The sequence below is a fragment of the Dasypus novemcinctus genome, chromosome 12 (genome assembly GCF_030445035.2).
Source record: "Dasypus novemcinctus isolate mDasNov1 chromosome 12, mDasNov1.1.hap2, whole genome shotgun sequence".
NCBI classification, from domain to species: domain Eukaryota; kingdom Metazoa; phylum Chordata; class Mammalia; order Cingulata; family Dasypodidae; genus Dasypus; species Dasypus novemcinctus.
In genome coordinates, this window is record NC_080684.1 from 5,500,270 (window position 1) to 5,520,505 (window position 20,236).

Below are 20,236 nucleotides of genomic sequence, written 5' to 3' on the forward strand. Positions count from 1 at the left end.
TAAAGACTGGATGATAAGCTGAAAGGAAATGGGGGGAAGAGGGGTTGGTAGAGGAAAGATGTAAGCTGACACTTACATGGGTGAAATCTATGATAAGCTGGAGGTACAAGGAAGGGATAAAATGGGGGGAAAGGTTTACCTTTGCGTGGGGCTGTGCAGGCTTGAAGGGGGCTAGGGATGGGAGGATTGGTAATATTGCCTAAGAAATTGAGGGGAGGGTTGGGGACATAAGAACATAGGAGATTGTCAGGTATGTGGCTGAGAGTATAATGCTGTGAAACCTGTTTAGGATGCTTAAACAGGATAATCCGACATAGGACAGGCTCCTAGGGAATGTGAGTGCTCATTTTGCCATAGGGGGTTATATCATTGGATAGAGACCCATATAATGAGAGTGAAGGTATACCCACATCCTGGGGAGGACTGATGTTCTCAAATAGAGGGAATTGTATCTCTCGAGAGAAATGGTGGCTCCCAATGTATTAAGGGCAGTTGTGCATGTCAAGCCCTCAACACTGTTGCAAATATCTCTGAACATGGCCCTTGGAACAATGAAGATTGACCTTCACTGTGGGCCCTAAGGGGAGCGGGAGAGAGGTATTGAATAGATGGAATCAATGTAACTGTGTGGGCAATAGATGTGTTCCACAGGAGTACGTAAGGATGGATATAAGACATGTGAAATTACACCAAAAATATATAGTGGCTGATCGGGTAAAATGTAAATCATAATGTAAAACATAAGATAACTAAAAATTTAGAAAATTGTATAGTCTAAAACATAAACCACAATGTAAACCCAAACGTTACCTTGTTTGAAAGCTGTTGTCTCAATATCTGTACATCAGTTTAAATAAATATAGGATGAATATGTAAAAAGATTATTGCTGTGGAAGGAAAAAGGTTTTTAAGTTGGTGTGTGGGAGTACTGTATATTGTATATATGAATTACTGTGATCTAAAACTTTTGTGAAGATAAGCTCAATAATTAGGGTGAAAGAAAAAAAGAAGGACATAGACTCTGAGGAAAAGGCAGAAGAAGTTCCCTTGCCAATTTGCATACAGGGGAGCACTTACTGCAGTGATGGAAGGGAAAACACCAAAAACAAAGCTTTTGCTTGTTTAAATTTTTTGATACTCCAATTTATTTTTACTGTAATTTTTCCAAATTAATATGTATTCTATATCTAACCTTTAAACTCTTCACTATATTCCATTTTACTATTAATAGAACCTGGAAATATACTGGGCTTCATTTTTGAAGAAGTTTTGGATCACAGAGAGGTTCAACAATGGCAGGAGAGGAATACTGGTGTGGCATGTTATTGACAGGAGATACATGGTTGGCAGGGAGTTCCCCAGGGCATATATCCAGGGTACATAAAACTGTTTGGATCTTTTCATAGTGATTACAATTAAAAACAGCAACTGAGGGAGTGGTGAGTTCCTCACCAGGGGAGCTCTGTCACAGTCCCTAAAGGAATAGCAACAATCCCCCAAGTGAAATGGCAAAGACCAAAAAAGGACAGTCCAACAATGAGCCCTTGATACTAATGACTATGCTTGTGAGCCTGTGCACGTAAATTAAGAACAAGGCCTAGAGCTGCAGGGTGCCTAAGAGTTCCCTCCTGAGAGCCTCCGTGTTGCTCAAATGTGGCCAGTCTCAAAGCCAAACTCAGCATGTAAATGTATTGCCTCCCCCTCAGCATGGGACATGACCCCCAGGGATGAGCCTCCCTGCTGCCGAGGGATTACTACCAAGTACCAGCTGATGATGTAACTAGAAAATGACCTTGAATAAAAGGGTCAACAAGGACCAGCAGAATATCTCAGTCTACATGTAATACCAGGAGTTAAAAAGGCTTTTTTTTTTTTTAAACTGAACAAAAGGGGGAAATGGAAAGGGCAAATGAGTTTATATGCCTATGAGTCTCCAAAAAGAGCCTGGAGGTTATCAGACAGATTGCCCTAATGCACACCTGAGCAGAGCCCTAGAGACAGATAAAGTAGATACAACCTCAGGTATTGCTTTTTCTGAGGGCTGCAGAGACCCACGGGTTCTATGGTCATGGCAGATGGAGTTCAATGCCATGTCAGTTGGTTCTACTTTGGAGATCGTGTTTCTGTGTGATGGAGGTGGACTCAGATGTGACCTTTGTCCACAAGTCTCTCCTGTTACTTTTACCAGAAGTGTAGTTGGTGGCGGGGTTTAATATATACCCAGGGGACCTGAATCTCTGGAATGACCATGTGATAGCCAGGCTCTGAGCCTCATCAGACTTGGAACTCCTACACTCTGGTTTATTGGACTTACGCCACTCAGCTAACATGGAGGTGAAGAAGTCAACCACCACACCAGGGAGCCGAGAGTGCCTACAACTGAAAGCAGGAGAATTGCATCCAGCATCTATGTGGAATCTAAGCCACCTCTTGATATAGATGTGGAGTGGACACAACCATTCTATGGTCCACAGTATGGAGGAATAAAGTATGGTTAGAGCGGACTTACTGATACTCTGTTCATGAACTATTGTGATTAATAATCGAAGAAAATGTGGCATGGTGTGGAGAAAGTAACCATGGTGGCTGCTGGGGGTAGGGAGTGGGAGGAAGAGATGTGATGTGTGGGCATTTTTGGGGTTTGGAGTTGTCCTGGGTGGTGCTGCAGGGGCACTTATCGTAGATTGTATGTCCTTCCATGGCCCACTGGTTGGACTCTGGGAGAGTGTGGGCTGTGGTGTGGACCATTGACCATGAGGTGCAGCGGTGCTCAGAGATGCATTCACCAAATGCAATGAATGTCTCATGATGGAGTAGGTTGTTGTTATGGGGGGAGTAGGGGGTTGGGGTATATATGGGGACCTTATATATTTTTATTGTAGCATTAAAAAATCAAATAAAGACAGAAACATAAAAAACATAAAAAATTTTTTGAAGTAAAAAGTAAAGTTAGCCTGGAGGTCATTTTAGAGGTTATGATCCTGTCTCAACAGGATCTCATTCACTCCCACAGTAAATATTCCCTCAATTAGCAGGTCTCCTGAGGCCTCTGGAGACATCCACACCCTTCAGGGAGGGCAGTCATCTCAGGAGTTTGGCTCCTTGCCAGTGGGCCCTCTTTTCTCCTTTGGAATTCATGCTCCCCAGTGTGACAGAGATGGAACTCAGTTGTGATTTCCCTACACAAAGCTGTTTTGCCAATTTTATTTGAACCCACAGTTGGGACTAGAGTTGATAGGTTTATTTCCAAGAGACTTAAACTTCTGGGCTTTCCATTTCCCATTTGAGCCCTAAATCTCAACAGAGTTGCAACTCCTACTTTCCAGGTCTTAGGACCAAGGACAACTGACAAGGAGATGATAATGGACAACAACTATTCCAAGGAACAGGGAGAGTGTACAACTACAAGAAGATAGTCTCATCCATCTGCCCCATGGGAACTAAGCCATCTTAATTAGAGTCAGAGTTGGCATCACCATCCCAGAATCCTCATGCTTGGTGAATGAATGCTCCACCAGCATAGGCTTATTGCTATTCTACCATAAACTTATTGTGATTCTAATGATGGAATAACTTTTATCATTTATGTGTTAGCAGTGGCCACCAAAAGTTCTGAGAGGAAGGAGAAGCGAAAATAGGTATTATATGTGGGCATTTTCAGGACATTCCCTTTCACAAAACAGGCCATTATATGTCTTCTCATAGCTTACAGATTTGTCTGGAAGAGAATTTAAAATATAATATAAAGTATAATCCACAATTAGTGGCAGTTTTCCTATAAGTGTTCATCAATTGTAACAAATGTACCGCACAAATGAGGGATGTTATTAATGTGGGCAAGTGTGGGAAGGGGAGAGAGAGGGGCATATGGGAATTGGGAAGGGGAAAGATTTTCCTGAGCCCTTTAATGTACCCAACTGCCAGGGCTTTCTCTTTCTTTCTAAAAGTTCTGAGGAGGGGCTTCCTATGGCAGATTAAAACTGTTTTCTAGGCTGGGGAATGAAGAACCAGTTTGACCTGTAGTTTTCCAATTTAAACCTTTTAACACATTAAAATAAGGGTGGTTATTAATCCTCGTAACAAATTTCATGAAGTAAGGGGAATATCCTTGAAAGCTTCTATGGAAAGATCTTTTCTAAATTATAATTAAAACAAGTTAAATGGATTGTAATATATTCCCGAACCTTGCATTCAGTATGTTCTTAAAATGATTCACAGTTTTACAATTTTATTAAGAAAATGTTATAAGCCCCTTGTAAATGAAATAAAAGAACATTCTTGGAATCCAGTATAATGGCTTCAATTTTCTTTAACTTTGGTATGCTCTCCTTGTGTTTATATAATACCAACTAAATTAATTAATATTTATTGAATCTTTAAGAGAATGAAAGTTGTAAGTTCATGTTTAATGAAATTAAGTTAAAAGAAGGAAATATAGATCTGCCCTCCCTTCAATGAACAAAGTAAACTTCAGTGGTTACTAATTATAATATTTTTACAAGATTTGTTTTATTTATTTATTCCCCCCACTCTGTTGTTTTTGCACTCATACATTCTTCTCATGTCTTCTTTTTTCTTCAAGAGGCACTGGGTACTGATCCCTGGACCTCGGGTGTGGGAAAGACACGCTCAATCACATGAGCTGTCTCATCTCCCCTGCCTGCTGCATCTCTCACCGTCTCTCCTCCGCATCTCACTTTGTTGCATCATCTTGCTGCGCCAGCTGCCCACAGCATGGGTTGCCAGGTCTCTGTGGCGCGGGCCATCCGCTGTCCCCCATTCAGGCCATCAGCTCTCCCTGGCACAGGCTGACAGAGCTCTGTGATATGCAGGCCAGCTGGTCTTCATCAGGAGGCCCTGGAAATCAAGCGTGGGACCTCCTATATGGTAGGCGGGAGCCCAGTTGCTTGACCCATATCTGCTCCCCTGATGTACTATAGGAAAATTATTAGTAATTGTGAATTCATAAGCTTTCAAATCAATAGTGTCTTCTATTTTAGCCTACACTTGTGAATGATTAACTTGTGCACTGTCCTTTAGAATGTTGTAATACTTTTATGCAGACAACCCCTTTACCTAGTAAGCAAAAAAACAAATGTTTAACAGGAACAAGTTATCAGAGGTGGCACTTGCACCTCCCGTTTGTATCCTCTGTAAAACTAAAAGCTGAATATCTTCATGTTCCTGCTCAGAGTTCCATGTGTAGAACAGAGCTCTTTGGGGCACAGTGTCCCTCCTCAGGGGAACTGGCCATTGCCCTGGAGATGGGCATTGTTGTTCTAGGGGGAGCTGACAATTCACAAGTTGCATGATCACCCTGAAATCATAGATTTGGTCTCGTATAAATTGGGGCACATTTTGGCTTCTGGTTCAAGTCTCACCCAGGCGGGGCTGCTCTGCCTGGGACTGTTTTTCCAACTGGGACTCTGATTGTCCACTAAAGGGACTTCCTGGCCTTGTAAAGGATCAGATGTTATTTTCCCCCAGTTTGGTGAGTGTTTATACATACTTTGTTTCTTTGCTATACCTCTAACTAATTATTTTCTATTGTGATTTCCCAGTTATTATCATTTGATATCACCTGAAACTCATTTAATTGAATAAAGCTGTTTTATATAGCATTTAGACTTTTTGCCTTTTTCTTAGCAAAACATTCCCTAATTGTAATTTAATAAAATTATTTCAATGAAAACTATCCAGTCTATGTGGTTATGCTTCATTATGAGTTCGTAAAAGCATCTTCTAAACTGAAGCATATAAATGGCTAGTTCCAGGAAGCCATTATTAATTAAGAATGTAAATTGATATTAATAACAAAAAGTAGCTTCATTGCAAGAAATCCTGTGAGAGGCCACCTCAATCTGCATATTAAAGAAGTAAAGGGAAGCGGATTTGGCCCAGAGGATAGGACGTCCACCTACCACATGGGAGAAATAAAGAAATCTACAACTGAAAGTAGTGGTAAAGAAAGGTAATCTTGATTGTATTGGGACCAGTAGTTTTCACAAAATAATGAAGAAAGTACTTTCTACTGTAGTGCTCAAGTATAATATCCATTAATTTACATAATCACGTCAAAAGTAATATCATTTAGTATGTTATATATTGCCTTGGAAATATTTATAAAGTTATAAAGATTAACAATACTGAAGTCTATCTCATTTACACTCTCTTGTGCATCCCACCCTGGCTGAAGTTCCCTGCATGTTGCCTCTCCATTTGAGTTCTTGGCTGAGGTGGTCACTGATCTCTTCAAAATTATCTACCGCATCTCTGGTTACGTTCCTGAGGTGGATGGAGAGGACGTTGCAGTTTCAGACTCCTGGAGCAGCTGGCGAGGGCTTGATATGGCCAGTTGTCCAATGAACACTGCCTTCAGATTGGTTCAGTTTCTTAGTGCTGAAGGCCTGTATGCACAAGGCAGATGAAACCCTGGAGCCTTACCTTCCTAGTCTCTCTCTAGGATCAACTGTGCTCCAGCATGCTGGCTATGTGAAGGACATAATAAGTAGAGTAAAAATTACCGGAGTACTGTGAGTAGAACTTAAAACACAATTGGCGTTATGACCTGCTCCTGTGGAGAGAGAACATGTATGGTATTGCAAAACTGGATCTGAGATGTATTCACTGCAGCTGAAAGAGAAACTTATGCATTGATTAGTGCACTGATTGGAATTAAGTACTGTACCTATACACCTGATGAATGTAATTTCTCTTCTACATCATATGCAGAATGGTATCGAATGTGTCAAAAATCTTGATAAGTTCATTCATTTCATAAGGAGTTAATGAATGTGGCTAAAAGAGAAAGAAATGGCTCTCTTAAGTACCACCTTTATTTTGTTTGCAATAAGCTCATCTTGTTGTTGCGTATACTATCTTTGTTAGGTTATGTCTAAGGCAGTGCCTATCTTCACACCTCTCCTGCTGTCGTAAGCATAACCACTACTGTGGGAACCTCGGTTGGCCATTTATACCCACACTCATCAGGTTCACCACAGTCTGCCCCTAGGGTTGACCAGGAGCATAAAGAAGTCAAGGAAGATTGCTGTTTCCATCAACTTTGGTGGAAGTGGCCTCTGAAGGCCCCTGGCCTTTCCCACGCTTGGGTTCCAGGACATCGTGACTGGCCCCCTTTTTGGGTCTGTTTACCACCATCTTCTTTATTCTTTTAGTCGGACCATTTACCTTCAAAAGTCTAATTAAGGTTATTTCTTTCATAATCAATGCTCTACTAGTCATGTGGGGATTTCATCCAGTACCCGCCAGGGTGCTGGACCCATCTTCCCTGAAACACAGAATTGCCAAGTAGGTTCATTCCCTGTCAGGCAGGGACTACCACCCTAACCAGCAGGAATTAACTGCAGAAGAATGACCTTTGCCCCTCAGCAGCCCTTAAGAATAATGGCATGAACTCTCTGAGGGGGGAGTTGAGGCTGTTTAGCATAGGGAAATGAGAAGATGAGCCACAACATGGCCAGTAGACACCGTGGCCATGAATCCCCACCGAGTCCTTGACCTTGAGGTTCCAGTTGAGACTCTTTCCTGGGTTGAGGAGAGGTGCTGGATATCCGGATCAGACTCAACATTGGCTCCCACCATTGGTAGGGTAGCCAATAACAGCTTCGGCCCCTCTTATTAGCATTGCTAATGGGAGGAATACTTAATAATTTTAAAAGTGTCACACAAGCCAGTACTCATTTACTCTGCCTATAAAAGCTCACACCAAATTTTTGTGATTATTTCCATCCATCTCTCCATTTCTCTGCAAGCTCTGTCCTTTCCCCCATTTCTTAATAAATTCTTTTTCCTGGCCTAACTAAAAAAGAAAGGAAAAAGAAAAAAAGAAAAAAGAGAGATGCTACAAGCAGGTGGTATAGATGCTGCTGTGAACATGATTCAGTGACTTCCACAACTGACAGTTCCCTCACTGAGCAGCAGAATGTCCCCAGGTTTCAGGGAAGCCTGCATGTGCATTTCTGAAATCTTAGAATGTTACCCCATTGGTAGGAGAGCAACATTTTCATGGTTTCAATCCACACGGTTATTAATACTGCATATATTTTCAAGGTGCTTAGTAAGAGAATCACAGTAAAATGTGGCTTGCAGAATTTTTATGTTCATAAAAATCTAAGATCAGTACACAAAATGAAATCATTTCTTTCTTGCTAGAGGTTATTTGTAAAATAAAGTGTTGACATATAGTATGTGTAAAAGTTACTGATGAGTCCTTGGGCCATGTGATGTGCACAATTCATAAAATGTGGTATATGCAAAATGTGATATATCCATACAATGGAATACTACTCAGCTGTAAGAAGGAACAGAGAACTAATACGTGAGATAAGATAGGTGAATCTTGTGTACCTTATTTTGAGAGGACCAAGCCAGGCATTGAATGATAAGTACTACATGACTTCTCTGATATGAATTAAGCAAATCAAGCTGTCTCAGAGAGTTAAGAGATGGGAGGTTAGGCTTATAGGAAATTGTGGGAGCTAGGACAGTTGTCAATGGACATCTACATGGGCGAAATCTATGATAGAATGGAAGTAAGTAGTTGTGCACAGAAGGGATAAGACGGGGACATAGACATACTATTGGGTGGGGCTTTGAATGCTAGAGGTCAACTAGGTTTGGGAGGATAGGACAGATGGTCTGTGAAGTTGGGGGAGTTTTTTGGGGGAGAGGGTGAACATGGGAGATTGTCAGGTGTATGGTTGAAAGTATAATGTTGAGAAAAATCTTTAGAAAATAGAATAAGGAAGTGTTATTTGTTTAAGGAGTCTGGTGGTGGCACCTGGCACAGGGTGCACGTGGGAGAGGCTGCTAGGGAGTGTGTGAGTGCTCATCTCGTCCTAGTGTTATATCATTGCGTGGAGACCAATGCAATGAGCAGGAAGGTGCTGTACTGCCGTCCTGGGGAGGCCTGATATTCTCAAACAGAGGGTAGGGTGTCTCTTGAGAGCATTGGTGTCTCCCAATTGGGGAGGACAGTCTAGTGTCTCAGTCCTTCAGCATTGTTGCAAGGATGTGGAATCTGGTTCTTCAAGCAGTGAAGCTTGGTTGTCCCTGGGGGTCCTGAGGAGAGGTGGAGAGAAGAGGTGAATAGACGGAAGAGGGGTAACTGGGGTAGGGGAAGTGGTCCACAAGGTCATGCAATGATCGACAAAGGGCATGTTAAATTTTACCAAAAATTTGTGAAAGTGTGTAGTCTAAAATGTAAATCATAATGTAAAAAATAATGAAGCTAAAGATTTTAAACTGTGTGCAGTAAAATATAAGCTATAATGTAAACCATAATGAAACCATGGTTAGTAGGTATGTTTCAATATCTGTACATCAGCTGTGGCAAATATAGCATCCACATATAAAAAGTCATTGCTGGGGAAGGGGGAGAAGGGTTTGATATTGGGTATATAGGAGTGCCCTGTATTGTATATGTGATTTTACTTTGATATAAAACTTCTTTGAGAACAAAATTAAAAATTAAAGAGGATGTGGACACTGAGGAGTGGACGTGGTTGCCTTGCCACTACATACATTTCAACACGTATTACTGTGATGAAAGGCAAAAAGTAAAAAACAACTTTAATATTTTTCATTTTTAATACCCCAATTTATTTTTTATTTTTACTTTTTCTAAAGTAGTGTTATTCTATATTTAATCTTAAAACCTATCAGTACTATTTTATTTTCCTACTAATTGAATTTGGCAATATGTCAGTCTTCTTTTTTGAAGAAGTTTTGGATCACAGAGGGGTTCAGCTATGACAAGGGAGGAGCACCCGTGTGGAGTGTCATTGATGGTGGACACATGGTTCAGAGGGAGTTTTCCAGGGCATATGTATAGGGTATATAAAAATGTTTGGATATTTGTTGGATATTGTCATAGTAGGTTGAGTTACACATGAAAACTGAGGGAGTGCTGAGTTCCTTGTCAACGGAACTCTGTCACATTCCCCAATGGAACAGCAACAATCCCCCAAGGGCAGGGGTAAAGAGCAGTGGTGAAGGATGGTCCAGTGATAGGCCCTTGATACTGATGAGTTTGGTTTTGAGCGTGTGTGCTTGAAATTTGAACTAGGTGTAGAGCTGCCGGGTGCCTAAGAGTTACCTCCTAAGAGCTTCTATGTGGCTCAAATGTGGAAACTCTCTAAGCTAGGCTCAGTATGTAAATACATAACCTCCCCCCCAGCATGGGACATGACTCCCGGGGTTCAGCCTCCCTGGTGCCTAGGTATTACTACCAATCACCAGCTGTTGATGCAACCAGAAAAAAACCGTGAATACAAGGTGGAAATGGTAAAGACAAATGAGTTTATAAGGCTAAGAGGCTTCAAAATGAGTTATGTGGTCATCAGAGGGTCTCATGCCCATGTCTGCAGGATTCCTGAGACAGCCAAAGTAGATACAAGCCCAGATAGTGGTACTCCTGAGGCCTACTGAGACCCACAGTCATTGCAGGTGTCCCTGGAGTTGAGTGCCATGCCACTGGGACCTACTATGCAATTTGTGCTCCTGAGTGTGATGGAGTTGGATTGAGATGTGACCTTTCTATGTCTGCCTCTTCTGTCACTTTTAGTGTACTTACGGTTTGCATTCAGGTTTGTGTATACTCAGGAGACTTGAATCTCTGGACTGTCCATGTGCCAGCTGGAGCCTTAGTCTCAGTAGAGTGGCAACACCTACTCTCCTGTTCATTGGACTTACCCTGGTCTTACCCTATTACCCATGTCAGCTAACAGGGAGGTGAAATGTTCAACCACCACATCCGTTCCCTCAATGAGCAGCATGTAAATGCATTACCTTCCCCCCAGCATGGGACCTGACTCCCGAGGATGATCCTCCCTGGCGCCAAGGTATTCCTACCAGTCACCACCTATTGATGTAAGCAGAAAATAATCCTTGAATACAAGGGAGAAATGGTAAAGACAGGTGAGTTTATAAGGCTAAGAGACTTCAAAATGAGTTATGAGGTTTTCAGAGGGGTCTTGCTCATCCTATGTCTGCAGGATTCCTGAGACAGCCAAAGTAGATACAACCCCAGGTGGTGGTATTCCTGAGGACTCCTGAGACCCACAGTCATTGCAGGTGGCCCTGGAGTTCAATGCCTTGGCAGTGGGACCTACTTTGGAATTTGTGCTCCTGAGTGTGATTGAGTTGGACTGAGATGGCACCTTTCTATGCATGCCTCTTCTGTCACTTTTAGTGAACTTATGGTTTACATTTGGGTTTATATATATTCAGAAGACTTGAATCTCTGGACTCTCCATGTACTAGCTGGACCCTGATCCTCAGTAGAGTGGTAACACCTACTCTCCAGTTCATTGGATTTACCCCGGTCTTATTCTGGTACCCATGTCAGCTAACAGGAAGATGAAATGTTCATCCACCACATCAGCTAACCGAGAGTTTCTACAACTGCATGCAGGAGAATTCCATCCATCAACCATGTGGGATGTACGCCCCTTCTCTATTTAGAGGTAGAGTGTACATTTCCATCCCAGGCTCCAGAAGATGAAAGAATATAATGTGCTTTGGAGTGGAGTTGCTGGCATTCTACTATAGAACTATTGTGACTCTAGCAATGGAAGAAATTGTATCATTGATGTGGAGTTGTTGGCCACGGAAGATGCTGAGGGCTCTGAGAGGGAAAAAGAGGTATGATAGTGGGCCTTTTTGAGACTTGGAGTTGTCCAGAATGATATTGCAGAGTCCGATGGAGGACATCATATATCCTTCCTTAACCCCCTGAATGGACTGGGGGAGAGTGTGCACTACAATGTAATCCACAGTCGATGTGGTATATCAGTGCTCCAGGATGTATTCACCAAATGCAGTGAATGTGCTTCACTGATGAAAGCGGATGTTGATATGGGACATGTGGGTTGGTGATTGAAGATTGGGGTAAACGGGAACCTCATGTTTTTTGACGTATTTTGTGCGATCTACTTATCTTTTTTAAAAAGGCAATAAAAAATTAAGAAATTTAAATCAATCAAATGCCTCACATGAATGATAAAAATCAATGAAATCACAGTACTTAAATACAATAAAAAACTAAAATTTAATAATCATAAGAACAAAATACTCATAAATATCCATAAGCCCAAATTCAGAAATAAAATGCATTTGAAGACATGTAATTGAAAACACCTTTCAAGGTAATTGATACTGCAAACATGCAGATGTAAAGATAATGTCCAGTCTTTTACCTTGGGACTTGAAAGTTGGTGGCTAGCATATATAGATGCAAACCAAAGTTGCAGAGTGCAGAAGAATATTCGATGAAAATTTGTAAAGACATGACATTTTTGAAAGCATCTTTGGGGTTGATTGAAGTCTAGTGAGGATCCTGATGTTCCTAAAGAGAAGCCTCATTTTGAAGGAGGCATAGCTGTCTTTTGAGAGGCAAGTTGGCTGTGAAATTCCTTCCTGAGAGCTCATACCATCAGGTTAATTTTGAAAAACCGGCAAAAAAAAAAAATCAATGAGAAAAAGCCCTTCATTTTACAGACAACGAAAGGAAACATACACATGTCATCTGTTTTTATTTAGACATTGATTTTAATTTTGAAAATGGATAATGAAACAACCTTATGTGGGTTAATATGTAAAGAAAATTCTAACATTTTCTGTGAACACTAACCTAGAGTCCCAAGCTCTTAACAATATACTAAAGGTGAGAACCTGTTAAAAGTAATGGCACGCTAAATTCTTGTTTGAATAAATTGAAAAGATGCATGTAAAAAAATGAAAATTAAGATCATATCTAGATTTATTGTAGTTGTTCCCTTTGAAAATGTTAAGTAAGGGGCCATAATCAGATGGAAAAACAAAATAGAGAATGGAGGTAAGGAGTGTGAAGATCCATACTTAAGAGTGGATGAAATTTGGAAGCAGGAAATAGGGAAGCAAGCTCCTGTAGATTTTAGTATCCAACTGCCTGATGGGACCTAAACGCCCACTGAACTAGAAACAGAGTGTGCATCAGCATCCCCAAATCTTCAGTATTGTGGAAGGAAAAGTGGACTAAGGTAGACTTATTATTTTACTGGACTTATTATTATTCCAGCAATGGAATTACTTTTATCATTGGTATAAATGCCATGGCCACTGGAGGTTCTGTGGGTGGGGAGAGGTAAGAACAGGAGTAATACGAGTGCATTTTTGGAACACTGGAGGTGTCCTGCATGATACTGCAATGATAGATAAAGCCAATGATCTATTTTGTCACAACATATAAAATTATGTTGGGCAACTTTATAATGTAAACTATGGTCATAGTAGCAATGCTTCAGTATGTGTTCATCAGGTGCAACAAATGTACCACACTAATGGAAGGTATTGTTCACATGGGAAAGTGTGTGAGGGGGTGGGGCATATGGGAATCTCTTCTATTTTTTATATAACATTTATGTAATCTAAAGCTTTTTTAAAAATTGAAAAATAGAAAGAATCACGCTTCCATAGTTTTAGCATTGCAGTGAAATAACAGCGAGAGAGAGAGGTTTGTGAGGTTGAGAAAGCTATCCTGAATCATACTAAGGTCCAGAATTTCAAGAAAAAAGTTCGTATATAATGACAACTAGAAAACATATTCAAGCCTATTCCCGTGGAAAAGTAATATAGGTGAAGAGTAATGAGTAATATCACTGCAAATAAATGAAAGCTCTTGATCTTGATACATTTTGTATACTGGAATATACTTTTTCAAAAGTAATGTAAATAAAACTAGATATAAAAGGTTATAATAAACCAGATAAGAAACCTTAAAATTCTGCATGATCTTGCAGTAATGGATTAAGGCCATGTTAAATTTTATCAGATTTTATAAAAATATATAGTCCAAAATGTAAACCATAAGGTGAATCATTGATGGTGGTTAGTTAACTATGTTTAGATATTTGTGTATCAGTTGACCAAGTGTACTTTCCACACATAAAATCCTATCGTTGTGGGAAAGAGGAAAAGGGGAAGAATGTTGGTTATATGGGAATCCCCTATATTCTGTATGTGACTCTACTATGACCTAAAATTTCTTTGAAGAATAAATGAAAAAAAATATATGACACTGGGTGCATAAATTGAAGAAAATGTCACTGTACATACAGAATAACTGTCTTACCGTGATGAAAGGCAAAATGCAAAAAAACGTTACTTTTTCTTCAAATGTTTTTTCATTATTTTTCAATATCCCAATTTTTAAAAATATTTTTACTTTAAAATTTTTCTCTTTTATACTTATGTATAAAACGACTTCACTTTCTTAATGATTTTGTTGTAGGAATAATATAGGCCCTTTTTTCCTGAGTATCAGACTTCTTTCTAACAGCTAGAAACTAGAAACAGTCCTAATATAAGCAGGTGAGTAGATGAATGCACTGGGGGGGGGTATATGCATTTATTACGATACTAGAAATACTACTCAGTAGTAGAGTCATGATTACTTCGGATTCACAATATGGATGGATTACCAAATTGCACCGAGTGAAGAAGGTGAAGAAATAAAGCACGTACATTATGATTCAATTTTTATAAATTCTGGAAGATGCATCGTAATACAGTGTTACATAAAGATTTGTCCTAGCTGGGCACGTTTTGGGAGTTGGAAGAAGTAGGATGGAGGAATTAGAAACGGAGAAGAGAACACTTGTAGGGTTGTTGGATTTGCTCACATTCTTGATTGTGGTGCTGGTTGCGTGAGTGTATGCATATCAAAGTACATAAAGAATTTTATAATTTAAATGTATGTCATTTTTGAGATGTCAGATATCCCTCAAGAATCTATTTTTAAAAAGTAGATATATTGGTAAGGAAGGTGATATGGAGACATAAATGAGGATCCATGATGTGACAGAGACGCCTGAAGAAAAATTCCTGAACCCTGGTCCTCTGCCTGTTACTCAGGTAAACACTAGAATGCATTCACAACACAATTGATTCCTACTACAGAATGGCATCTGTCCAGGGTGTAAACGTCAGTAAGTTTGTGAAACTGTGTCTTGTTCACATAGGAATTCCAGTCTAGTGATGTAGATTTGGGCTCACATTTACCAAATATGTGTTCATAGGCATGTCACTTAATTGTCTTTTATTCTTTTTGTAGTTTTACGTCTTTTGTAGTTTTACGTCCACAAAGTGGAGATATATTGATACTTATTTCCATGTTTCATGTTCTTTTGTTAAAATGAAATGATTGGTATCAGTTTTAGTTTAGCACAATCATATAATGTGAAATCCCATTTTCCTGAATGCTACCTCTTCTAAGGCCACCAGGACACTCATATCTGCTCTAGGCACTGTCCGGTATCCAACACTAGGCCTTGCTTTATGGTGCGAGGAAATGACAACTGGGTCCCTAACCCAGCTGATTGAAACCAGCTCAGTCCTGAACCTACAACTGTGGGAGAGGAGAGCCCCAGCCCTGGGATTCTGAGGTCTTCACATTCATTGAGTAGAACTGAAAAGCAGCAATTTATCATGGGGTTTTAGCTTAGCTAGGTTCATAATATGGAAGTTTAATAGAATTTTTTTTTGTAGAAAAATAAATATATTGGCTTTGTGAGTGAATGTGAGTGAGAGGAAGACTGACATTGTGGGAGCATTTTCTCAAGGTGTTGAATGTTGGGTGCAGATGGTGGAGTCTGGGGGAGAGTTGGGTAATGAGTGGGGAGTCTCTGAGACTCTCCTGTATCCTTTGAGTTCACCCTCAGTAACTAGTAGATGGGCTGTTTCCAGCAGACCCCCTGCTGGGGTGTCTGCTGATTGATTGGGGTTCAGGATTGATGGAATGAAGAAGCACTACACAGACTATGAAGGGCAAGTCCATCATGTCCAAGAAAAATGCCTAGAACCTACCATGTCCTCCAGTGGATAGTCTGAAAGCCAAGAGTATGTTGGTGTATTACTGCGTGAGATAAAATGAAGAGAGGTAGTGTGAGCCCAGATTCAACTCTCCCCTGCAGAGGGGCTTTCAGGGGTTGCTCATGGCCCCACAATGCCAGAGTTGTGCAAAGGCAGGAGAGGTTGATTTTGTCATCTGGAATATTCCCTAAGGGTCTGTGTTTCTCCTGTACCCTGGACAGCTCTTCTTTGAAGTAATGAGTAGCTCTGTGGACACCTGTAGGGTCCAGCAGCTGAGAGCAGAGTGTGTAGCTTTGCTGACCAAGGACTGCGTTTTAACCAGAGGAGCCTGCCAAGGGCTGCAAAACTTGGCTAGCGATAGTAGCCATACTGACTCACAGCTATAGCTCAGCCATCCCAGTCCAAGATGCCTGCCAAGGACAGTTCTAGCTGTCATCTACATCCATCAGCCTGTATGCTCAAAACCAATGAAGATATGCTGTGTGGACACATATTAGGGAGAAGAATATAGGACATCAGACCTACAGCTGTACAGGAACAGCAGGACTGACTGTAAGGTTGTCTCAGTAACACCAAGCCCATAGTTCAAGGCCAGGGTTTGTGCTTGTGGAAGTCAAGAAGATGCACCTCAGGGATAATGTCAAAGAGAAGGTGAGGGGAAGGTCAAGATCACTGAATCAAAGTGCAGGTGCAGGGCAGGTGCAAGGGACCTCAAGATTTTCGAGTCCAGGAATGTGAACTATGGTGAGGTGGAGACCAAGGACCCAAGGATAAGTGCAGGGGACCTCAACATTACTGAGTGCCAGGGCAGGACCTGCTGCAGGTGGAGGGAGCGTTTGGAACCATGGAGTCCAGCTTCTCTAGTCAAGCAGGTGAAAGGGGGACCCAGCCACATGGATTCCAGGGGCCAGGATTTTATCAGTGCCAGGGGAGTTTAGGAAGACTGAGTCCAAGGCAAGATTCAGGAGAAACTGAGGTCCATGGAACCAAGGGCTCAGAAACAAAGTAGTCGGAAACCAGAAGCATTCATGCCAGGGATGAAATTTTGAAAATCCAGTCGGGAGATGTCATCAAATCACAACTTACAGATTTTTAGGCATACTTGTGCAGCATCTGAATTTTTCTGGAAATTTAGGAATTATCATGAGGAAATATATGGTCCTGTCCTTTAGTCAAATCATCCAATTAGAAATGGGATAAAAGACACAAAACCATAATCACACTTACATATATACCAATGTACTGCCACATAAACACGTAAGAATGTAGACATTAGGATCCATAAATGATATATGTTCATTGCCATAAACCACTAACACAATCACATGCTAACCCACACTCAGCCATTCGAGCCACCCCAGGCTAACACGTATACTAAGATTCATGTACACTACTACACCCAAGTTAATCCACACTCTTTCCCACTTAGACACACACAGACACAAAGACATCATTTCCCAGAGTAAAACATAGCTACCCACATGCTAATGCAAACACATGAACCCATGAAAATGTGCATAGCATAACCTGTGTTACGTACATATTGATATAGAATATCAAACACATTATCACATATACTTAGGTTAGCACCTGCAAACATACCCGCACATATTAGAAAGGTAGACGCTATTGGTAAGTTGTTTTCTCTCTAAGGAGAAGAAATAATCAGGCTAATTCAAGAAGGTCCTACTTAAGCTCTCTCTGCCCTGGTTCATCAGATGGGCACCAGTGATTCATGGATCCTTCACTCCACCTAGTGGCCATCCCCATTGTGCCAGCTGTGGGGGGGCATTGGTGCCTGGAATCCCACTACATTTCTCTCACAGTGATTCTTAAACAGTGATACACTGCTCTTTCCAAGACAGTCCTGGAGCTCAGCTGAAACAGGAGCTGGTTCTTTGGCGTATCTCTGGCATCGATATTCTGCTCTGGTAGAAAGGTTTGGAGTAGGCAGTAGAAGTGAATGCAGTGCCACTCTTCCACCGTGATGGTGTTCTCAGGACTGAAGGATCCAGACTTAGTTGGAACACTGGGCTGTGATGAAGAACCTACCAAAATATGAGGTGACAAAAGGGTCTTCGAGGGTTTCACCTGATGTGGGCCTGACACCCCCTGCTGTACCTGACATAGGACACATGAGGACACGGTTAACCACAGTAAGTGAGATGAAACCTCACCATTCATCCATCCCCACCAATCCCTAAGACACTTGTGAACTCCAAGATTTCCAAGTCCATGAGGTGATCTCCCTGAGGACACACCCAGTTCACAGAGAAGAGAGTCATAAACTTTCCAATTCTGAATCTGTCCTTACCCTGGAAGCAGGGGTCCTCGTGTGCATGTGGGAGAGCCCTTCTTCTAAGCTATGGGGAAGCTCAGTAGGGACATTGTTCCCCATGGGCCGACAAGGATATGTACCCACAGTGGGCATATACCAGACTAACAGAGGCCTTCTGCTTCAGAAGGTGCCCTTCCTGTAAGTTCTTAATTATATACTTCCAGATTACAAACATAAAGAACAGCAGTACACTCATTTTGAGAGGCCCAGATGGATCACATGTGTGCCTATGAAAAATGATTTAAACATCAAAGACAAACACACATAGAATAACACATATTTACTGTACACTAGAAAATAAAATGACCACTGAGAAGGTAACACCTGAGGATTGGTCCACCAGGGCAATGTATTAGGCTGAATATGTAGCACCAAATATATCTAGGTTCTTAAACAAGACACTTGCGAATGATGGCTGATATGCATGAGGGTCTTTGCAGGTATGATTCAAGATTTTGAGATGAGAACTCCTGGAGTTTTCAGTGGGCCCTATACACATTGACAGGTGTCCTTGAGGACGAGAGGGATATTAGGTAGCAGGACAATAACAAGACAATATAACTACTGAAGTAGACTGATCACATCAGTTTTCAACATGGCCAAGAGGCCATGAGTGAGCGAGTTCAAGAAACCCTACTCTAGAATCTGAAACTAGATTCTCTCCTAGGGTCTGTAGAGGAGATGCATTCCTATAAATACCATGATTTGGCACAATGAATCCTATTTCAGACTTAAATACGAGAATTCTAAGGATGGTAATACATGTTGCTTTGATTCCCAAATTTATCCTCTTCGAAACAGCCATAGGAATCTCATGCCTCCAAGGAGGTGTATGTCCATCAGGACAACCCTAGTAACAGATCTGTGGCCCATGGATATGTCTGTGTTCAGGTATTTCTGTCAAGGAAAGGACTGAAGGAGGGGGTGCTGATCAGGACTGTGCTTGAACCGAGCCCGCCTGTGAGCCCCTGGCTGGGAGGCCAGTTACTAATGATTTCCCTGTCAGAGCCTTAGGGCTTTGGAGATTGGAAATGAGCTGGAAACAGAAAAACTGTCTTGGTTTTAATAATGGCTAGCTTCCCTTCTAGTTCATTTATTTAAAATTCACATACAAAAGTTGTGAGGAGGATTGGCTGCCCTTATTGGGGAATGGTGAAAACAAGACTGAGATGCATTGTTTGTAGCAGAGCACACTGACTGCAGAGCTCTGGAGAAAAGGTGGGTTTCCCTTGCAAACAGATGTGTAAAACACAAGATGGAATTTGAGGGGTACTAGTAGATTCATCCCCATGTTGATTATTGATGACCATGCTTTCCAGCACATGATATTTTCCAGATACATGAAAATTCTATTTTTAACACATTGGGAAGAGCCAAAATATTCTGAAATACAGTTGGCCAGTTAACACCACCACCAGTTATTTCCGAGTATTCTCATTTTTCACACTCTCACTAATCCATATTTTGTTAATACGAAAAAAAAATAAAGACTTATAGCTGTATTAGTCAGCCAACGGGGTGCTGATGCAAAGTGCCAGAACTCTGTTGGCTTTAAAATGTATTCATTTGGGTAAAAGTTTACAGTTACAAGGCCCTAAGAGTCCTACTCATTGTTTTCTCAGGAGAGTCAGTTGCCCGGAGTGGAAGCCGTAGGGAGGAGACCTCTGCCTGGGCTCCCAGGGCTTCCTGCCTCAGTCTCTGTCATAGGGCTGGTTCCTTCCAGGCCTGCTCAGCTGCTCAGCTGCTCAGCTGCTCTGTTGTCTTCAGCTGCAAAGTGACAGGTGAGTGACTCTTCTCTCCCCATGGCCACAGGATGAAACAAAACAGAGCTCTCTCCTCTTCCGTGTATCTTCTTAAGTAAAGACTTTTGTATCAGTCCACCAAGGGGACAGCTCTCAGTATAACCTACCTGTCTGCCTCTCCCATTTCCCCTAGAATACTTTCTTCCATTTGTATGTTACATTTATTAGAATTGATGAATATTGGCGCACTGCTACTTCTATGCTCTATAGTTTTCATTTTAGTTTA

General features: G+C 41.3%; 1 long non-coding RNA gene across 2 annotated transcripts in view; it reads left to right on the plus strand.

Annotated features, from left to right (window-relative positions):
- Positions 1-19,949, plus strand: part of LOC131280548 (uncharacterized) — an 84,974-nt gene extending 65,025 nt beyond the window's left edge. For both annotated transcript variants that reach the window (XR_009188159.1, XR_009188162.1), the window contains exon 4: positions 19,831-19,949. This is a non-coding gene — a long non-coding RNA (uncharacterized lncRNA). The remainder of the gene's footprint in view (positions 1-19,830) is intronic.
- Positions 19,950-20,236: the final 287 nt, after the last annotated feature.